This window comes from Aricia agestis, chromosome 16, assembly GCF_905147365.1.
Source record: "Aricia agestis chromosome 16, ilAriAges1.1, whole genome shotgun sequence".
In the NCBI taxonomy this organism is placed as follows: Eukaryota; Metazoa; Arthropoda; class Insecta; order Lepidoptera; family Lycaenidae; genus Aricia; species Aricia agestis.
This window is the reverse complement of record NC_056421.1, coordinates 4,116,466-4,125,734: the sequence shown is the minus strand read 5'-3', so window position 1 is coordinate 4,125,734 and position 9,269 is coordinate 4,116,466.

The window sequence follows — 9,269 nt, the reverse complement described above, 5'->3', positions numbered from 1 at the left end:
AAAAAAAAAAAACATGCTTACTTAATTCAAATTCAAGAAAATGCACTCGTTATTTTGCGGTAGTTTAACCTTTTGGGTGTCTGACGCAACACAGAATGCGGCACATAAAAGTTGCAGTGCGGTCGCTTCGACCCCTAATTTCCCAGCGGGTACCTTTCAGCGGGGATAACTAATGCTCGCCGGACGGTACTGTTTTCCGCTAGTAACGTTTTTGCTGCATTTTATTGTTAAAAATACTTTGGCAGCTCACCAGAAACACTTCGTGTAGGGAATTAATTAGTATTTTTGCGTATTTTTTTAATAAGTAGGATAACGCTTCGTGTAGGTAATTTAATCAGTATTTAGTTGGGTATTTTTTTCTGTTTAATAAATAAGACATATTTTTCAAAGGCATTTTTTGCGGAAGCTACTAATTCAAATTAGAAATAATGAAATTTAAAACTTCAAAAGAAAAAAAAACATAAGTTATATTAATTGTTCTCCAAGCAATCTTTTGAAGTCCTCTTGGATACTCTAGCAAACCATACTTAGAGTAGGCCGATGCCTGGCTATAATAAACAATTATATTGTTAAGTTCAATTAAAATATAATAATATGCTTTATAAAAGTATATGAACGTAAAGTTATTGACGTATGATAAGTAAGTAAAAAAAAATGTTAAAAAAATTGTTTGAAATTGCCAATTCTAGGCCACGAAAAACTAATGATACCCATCGACTGAATGATAAACTGCCAAAAAAACTAGGCATAATCGAATTACTGCTACATATCGAGGAATCGCGCTTAGACGTATCTATAATGTTATATTGATGATTCTCCAACAGACTGATTAATGGTACCGCGATGTAGACTACAATGAATATCGGGACTGCGACCGATTTAGGGTTAAACTTGTGCAATCTCTTCGAACATTTCGCTGCACACTGCGCGTTTGATTAGAACTTTTATCAATACTTGTGAACTAAACCAGCAATGTATAAAATGTAAAGCAATAGTTTAGAGTATGTGAAAGAATATAGTAAAAGTTGGAGTACAGGGTTGTCGCCACAAACATGACTAGTGATTTCGTCTTTATTATGTTATATAAAAAATGTTTGATAAGCTTTAGAATATTTTATCTTTATCGGATTTTTATTTAAAGGAGTTTTTGTAGATGAAGAAATGTTTATTAACATAATTTGAAATATTTACAATCAAACTGACTTAAGAAATTCAGTAAGTTATATCAGGACTAGCGACCCGACTCGGCTTCGCACGGATATAAAATATATAGGTAGTAAAAATAATTAAAATCGATTCAGGAGTTTTGATATTCATTATTACTACCCCTCTAGGGCCGTGGCCCGCATTGGTCGGTACCGCCGCGCCGCAAAAGCTACGTCTCGCAATTTTTAAATAAGTATGTAAGGTAAAAGCACTAATGGCAGACGCTTTAAGGAAACATGGAACATTTAAATGTTGTAAAATATATATTTATCAAAATAAAAGATTGATAACTTCTGCCATGTCTTCAGTAACTCTTACAAAATAAAACTATTATGATTATTCACTGACAAATCAATTAAAACATAAATTATTGGTCTTTTTGTAAACTTAGTCATAACAACTAATAGATGACATCACAGTAAACGAACATCACTAATAGTAGACACCAATATTAACTAATAGTTGACATAGAACATTACATTACATTTAACATTTTTACTATTATTAGGTCTTTATTTGCCGTTTCTTCAAAAGATTTCATTTACTTCATCATAGTAACTACATGCATATGAAATATTATCCACGTTGTCCCCAGATTCTATCCATTCTTCTTCCATGCTAAAACTATCTTTCCTTTTATTTTTATTTTTCATATATTTTTTCCTAGCAAATTTATTTTCAGTCTTTAGTCTCCATGCTTCTTTTGCCTCTTCTTTTTTCTTCTTTCTTTTCTCAGCTCTCCTTTTTCTTCTTTTTACTGCTAAAAAACTAAAGCAATCGATTTTTAGATCAGACAAGGTCTAATATGTCAATTTTTTGGTACAGTAGTTCTAATTTGTTAGCTTGTTAATAGAATTATAATATTTTCAGAGAATATTGATGATATTTTCAGTAGAATAAACTACAAAATAACTTTAGTATGTATTGCAAAATGATGATATGAGTTCCATGTCATCTATTAGGTTTTTTACATTTTCAAGAACTAATAGTAGACACCCTTTATATTGTTAGGGAAAATGGATAAAAAATCATAAATAGACATTAATTAGTGTAAACAACATGACCATTAATCCAATGAAATCAATAGAAATTACAAAAAATCAAATAAATGTATTCAAAACCTACGTGCAAAATTTCGCCTTCCTTAACTATTTGCTAAGAAACTGCCGAGCGCGTGTTGACGCGGTCACATTTTTTACGAAAACTGATCTCATTTTGAAATTTTGTTCCCGAAGGCACCCCTAATATATTTTTTCACGTCAACAGATAGCTTGAGAAGCTTATAAAATTTATAGTGTTGAGAAAAAATTAGACTAATTCTTATTTTTATGGTATTTTTGTCGTAAGTGTCATCTATTAGTTCCGAGTCTACCATTAGTGCTTTTACCTTAATATCTTGGAAAATATTCATTTAAATCATATGCTGTATAGGGCTATAATATAGATCTTTATTCAATCAACAAAGTATTTAAAGTGTTTAATTAAGTAAGGATTAATGCCGTATTGGTTAAAATCGCTTCGAAAATTAGCCATTATTTGTCGTTAAAAATAAATGACAAAAAAACTGTTAATGTGGGATATCTATAAGAGATAGACATATACCATCGCGGAGTTTTCTGTAGACCTTTTTAATGTGTACAATACCTGGTTCATTATTTTGATAAATCTCGTAGGGTTCAGCCTGCGTTTGCAATGTAAGCGGAAAAAAATCTAATTAGGTATTTACCACATCACATTAGAAACCCTAACAATAACAGACTATTTCTAAACTATTTAATGAATGTTATTATACTTATAAACCTTCCCCTTGAATCATTATATCTAATAAAATTAGATAACGCGGGAACCGTATATTTTCCCAGGATAAAAAGTTTGCCCTTTCCCGGGACTTAAGTATCTGCAGTCTACATTCTACATACCAAACATCCAAATCTGTTTAGCGTGAAAAGTAACTGACAGACAATCACACTTTCGCAATATATGATTTTTGTATGAATAACACCTTCATTGCTTTTTCATATATCTTTAAAAAAAAAAACAAAAAGTATTTTTTTTTAAATTGTAACCCATCTCACTAGGTTAATTGAAATAGATACCAACGTTAGCAGATGACGCTACATAATGATGAAATAGATTGAATCCATTATATCAGCCATTAAGTATGATAAAACTCAGGCAAGCTGTCGCTAAAATCAATGGGTTAATGGTTAACCCTTCGCCGCTCCGGTGCCAATCGATTGGGGCCTGCGAGACCCAATACAATGCACATTTTAAAATTTAAAATCCGATATCTGTAGTGAACTTTTTTATGTTACGATGCATTTTTAACCCTTCGGCTGTCTATTGGTGAGTGGTTTCCAAAGTGTTTAAAATATTTAGTTTTTGTTTTTGAAATGTATTTTATATTAAAATTAAATCCACATATTTTATTGGATTTTTTTTAATGTAAGTATCAGACAATTTTTTTCTTGAAACTGAAGTAATAATTTAAATAGGTACATTTTATGTCTTATTCAAATGCTAACATATGCTTTATGAAATTAACTTTTTAAATAAGATACCACTGAATGAAACATGTTTTTCATATAAGGCAAACCTTTGTTTCAAAATATTAGAAATGCGAAAAATAGGATTTTCTGTATTCTAAACTCTAATAACAAATAAATGTTTAATCTTGAGTTAAATTCTATCAGACCAATTATTATTAGAGTGACAATTTTCAATTCACACACTCAAATCGTCAATACAGTTTGAAAGCTACTGGCAGGGGATTGTGTAACGCGCGGTGTCTGTACGTGACAATTTAAACAAATTCTAGGCCATTTGGCTTCTGGGGTCGGTTTTTTTTGAGTACTTATTTTGAATAAAAAAAACTGCCATTGAACGCGGCCACCCGGCCGCATACGGGTGGTACTTTGTCCCTTATTTGCGTATGTATTTTATACGTGGGAGAGCCATGCTTCGGCACGAATGGGCCGGCTCGACCGGAGAAATACCACGGTCTCACAGAAAACCGGCGTGAAACAGCGCTTGCGCTGTGTTTCGCCGACGAGTGAGTTTACCGGAGGCCCAATCCCCTACCCTATTCCCATCCCTACCCTCCCCTATTACACTATTCCCTCTTAAAAGGCCGGCAACGCACCTGCAGCTCTTCTGAAGCTGCGAGTGTCCATGGGCGACGGAAGTTGCTTTCCATCAGGTGACCCGTTTGCTCGTTTGCCCCCTTATTTCATTAAAAAAAAATGTTTATGTAAAAAAAATTGAAGAGTAAGTAACCCTGTCCGAACTTTTTGTATATCTCTACCTAATTAAAAATCATAGTGAACTCTTTACACTTAAACCACCGAACAAATTTTGATGAGTATTGACTATTGAGTATGCAAGATACTTTGTGTTCCCGAAAAGATCAAAATGAGACTGTTTTTATCCCGGAAAAATCTAAGGATCTCCGCGATATATCAATTTCGTCTAAACAAACTTGTAGGAAATATCTAGTATGAATTACCTTCAAAAGGATACCTTACTATTGATGATAGAATATAGATATCACTTAATCTAACTAGACCAAGCTAGTCTAGAGCTCTAAGTACTCAAAGCCTCAATCCAGTTTTAATATTCCATGTATCAGAAAAGCTATTGAGTATTGTAAGAGCAAAGAACGTAAATCTTTGAAGTACTCACGTGCATATTTAATATCGGTGAGTGAATGAGTAAGTGTGTGAGTGAGTGAGTGATCTCCTTACAATACGAGCGGTAATCCAGCTCAGCCCTTTTATGTCCACAGCGAGATTTAAAAATCGAATATGATTCTGTGACGTCAGCGAGGAATTAAAAATGGAATTCATCATTTTTGTAACCAGCCAGGATTTTTTCAAATAGGTACTGTACCATCGACAAAATTGATTCACAGGCAGATTGACCTCTATCATTTGGGCGGGCTGTGCCAAAACAATATTAGATACAATACTTTGTCTCCTTGAGTTAATATTATGATTCGACCAATTTAAGCAGGTCCGTCATCTGCTTATGAATAAATTTCCTATCAGTACATAAAAGAGTCACAAAGTGTCTTGTATTGTAATTGCACATAATATTTTAATATAATAACAAAACAATTATTAAACCTTGCATTTTCAAAACTTTATTAACTTTATGGATAAAACACGTCATATGCCTACAAAAATTTAGCGTAAAAGAGCCGATTCACGAGTATTCCAGTACGTAGAATTTAATATACCGTCACGAGCTAATAAATTACAGCTCAAGACAAAACTTCGATACAGATTCGTAACGATTCGAAGTGAATTCTTAACCGTATATGCCATCAGTCACGGCCGCCCATACACTGTTCTCTCGGAGACCATTTATAAGGGGCCGACAGACCAATTTATATAAAACATAAAGAGGGACACAAAATAATTGAATGTAAAAAATCGTTGGCGCCCAACGTGGGGCCGGAGGGCGTTACGGATAATTTTAATATTAAATGACGCACGTATGGATCTGATCACAATTTGATATAACTCATTGAACCGTATATTTTTGTGAGATATTTTTTTTTCTAAAGAAAAACAGTTTCCAGTTTAGTTTTTTTTTTGTCTTCACGTCGTTAGTTACGCGAAAACAAATAAGGTGAAGACGTAAACACGAAATATGCGTGTAATATCTTGATGAACGTATATGTTTACGTTACCAATTAAGCATCACATAAAGTATTACGACTAATATGAAATCGTCATTTTTTTAAGTTTTCTACGTGGTAGAGCCATGCTTCGGCACGAATGGGCCAGCTCGACCGGAGAAATACCACGGGCTCACAGAAAACCGGCGTGAAACAGCGCTTGCGCTGTGTTTCGCCGAGTGAGTGAGTTTACCGGAGGCCCAATCCCCTACCCTATTCCCTTCCTTACCCTCCCCTATTCCCTCTCAAAAGGCCGGCAACGCACCTGCAGCTCTTCTGATGTTGCGAGTGTCTATGGGCGACGGAAGTTGCTTTCCATTGGGTGACCCGTTTGCCCCCTTATTTCATTAAAAAAAAATAGGATTTTAAGAAGGAAGTCATCGAAATATATTATTATAGTATCATTATCAAAATATGATAATGTAAATCAAAAATTTGTTTTAACTAACTTATAACGGCAGTGCTCGTTTTGGCACAAAAAAAAAGTAACAGTTGTCGAAAAGTCGGGAATAGGAAAAACGCTCCGTGACAAAATCCGTAAGTGCTTAAAAATATTAAAATGATAATGATGATCAACGTATCAACATAATATTGTACACCATACCTGTATAATATTACAGTATGATATGAGGGAGTTATCCGGCCAGTCGGCTTGGCAGAGATCTTGTAACCTCTGAACTGTGAATTGGATTGGACGGTGTTATGTTAAATGTGTGCAATGTGCATGTATATTTTTATTTTGTTAACTCAAATTAATTCAATGTGTGTTATTACGTTGTGTCTTTTTATAAAACTTTGTAAGTAACTTTGATAATTCTTTGTCTTAGCAAGAAAATTGATGTTCCGTTTTATATTCATTGTTGTGATATTTATGCTTCCGTACTTCCAAATAGTAGCGGGCAGGATAAAATTAATATAATATTCACACACTGATTTTTAAATTGTACAAGATTAACACTTTAATATTAATTATAAATGCTATTGTAATATTATAAATCTAGACAATAAGAACGCACCATAGAATAAACAAAAAACCCTAAAACATAAACTCAATCCGGAACTATCTTCACAACTCTATTGGGATCAAAGAATCGCATTATGTAATGCGTTCAATCAAAATTGGAATAAAGTTATAGTAAAGCCTTTGACCCCCTCTCTTGGCCGGGCGCCGGGCTGGTTCATATCTTTGAAAAATCCCATATCCCCTACAAAATCACACGGTAGTCAGCACAAACCGTAGATACGTTTGCTGTATGGATGTAGTTTAACTGGAAGGGATATATTTATATTTAAACATATTTTTTAGGAGTTTAATGTTTTTTTTCTATATTTTGTTGTTTACTAATAAAATTGATTCAAAAATATGAGCGCTAGATTTCTGCTCATTCAAAAACTTTATTAAAAGAATTTAAATAATTTTATTTGTTATAGTGATTTCACCATCATAAATATTAAAGTAATCTATGTATTGCTAATTCATTATAGCTATAGGTCTACCAGAATCTGATAGCAAATTTTGACAGCAGATTTTCAAAAAATATCCTTGATCATTGCATTTATATATTTGCATGTTTCACACACAGAATCAGCCGCTATAAGAAAAAAAAGGATCAAAATGTTTTATTCCAATTACAACGGTAATGCTAGAGTCAATTTACTTACTCACTTTTTGCCATCAGATTCTGGTAGACCTATAGTAACTACTAGAATAGACAAAAAGATATAATTAAAAAAAAACTCTAATCGTAAATACTTATTTACATCTTTCTATAAGTTTTCTCAATAGAGTTAACGGTATATATAATATACAATATCATTCTACTTCATCCATATTTAATTTTGATATTCCGATGGCAAACGCGTGTCGCATCCAGCAACTACGAGATCCCAACTATATTGACAATGCGAAGTTTTTTATACATTTTCTGATACATTTCTTGGCGACTGCATCAGAGGGGTCGAATGTTGTTATGAATATAGAGTGCGCTTTAATAAACTACTTTATTTCACAGTTGGTTTAATAGTAGGCGTGATACTTCCTTTTTATATTTATTCTAATGTTATGAAAATTGTAAAAAGTTGTCTGTCTGTCTGTTACCTATTTAGGTTTTACGGTCAATTAGTTGAGTTAATTTGGAAGAATATGGAGGTGCTTTGTGTCATATAGTTTTTATTGCAAAATGTATGGTAAGTGCATAGTCAAGAATTTCAGAGAAACGAATCTGGCAACATCGTGTAGTTAATAAAATAGCTATTTTACTTAATAATACCCTTTGTTTTAAGCTTATTAACGATCCTTAATGGAGGTACAAAGGTAGTAAGTCTTTAGCACTTTTTTATAATAGCACTTCGACTACAACTGAGCCATTACATGTTTTTTTAAGAAGACGTTATACGTAAACGAAGGAATTCGATATTTTGTATTTTGTACCATTTACACCATGTACCGACACTTATCGTTGTAGTCTAAGAGCTGGCAATGAAAGTAAAATGTATTTTCTGATTAAGAATATTTATCTTATCTTTACTACAATATTAATAATGTGAAAATGTGTGTTTTTTTAAAGCGTTTATTAAAAAATAATACAAAAGTAGCTTACACTAATATATCGCCAAACTAAAAAGTTGTCTGTCTGTTACCTCTTCACGCTTAAACAACTGACCAGGTTTCAATAAAATTTGGTTACAGCAAGATAGTTTTATCGTAAGAAAATGTACGGTTCCCGCGCAATAAATGAATTTCTACGCAACGGAATTGCGGGCGTCATCTAGTAGCTAATTTTGAAATATCTATACATATTATAAAACAAAGTCGCTTTTTTCCCTCATGTCCCTTTGTTCCCTTTGATCTCTAAAACTACGCAACGGATTTTGATGATTCTTTCAGTGTTAGATAGCCTATTTATCGAGGAAGGCCTAATGTAGCCTATAGGCTACATTTTATCACGTTAAGACTAATAGGAGCGAAGAATTAGAGCAAAATGTGGAAATGGCTAACTTGAACGCGCTAATCTCAGGAACTACTGGTCCGATTTAAAAAAAATATTTCAGTGTTAGATAGTCCATTTATTGAGGAAGGCTATTGGCTAATACGCTAAGACTAATAGGAGAATGTGAAAAAACGGGGGAAATTATTTGAAAGGGCTTATCTCGCGAACTACTGGAGCAATTATTATATTGTTATTTGGCACAGATAAGAAGTAGACCACGTGAAGGATCATAGGCTATCGATTTTAATCATTTTTTCAGTGGCTATGTATTTTATACGCGTGCGACGCCGGGGCGGGTCGCTAGTACAAATATAAAAACTTAATTTCCTTACATTTTTACATCAATTTATGAGATCCCAACACTAGCCATAGCCTATCCGTATCTCCTGGAC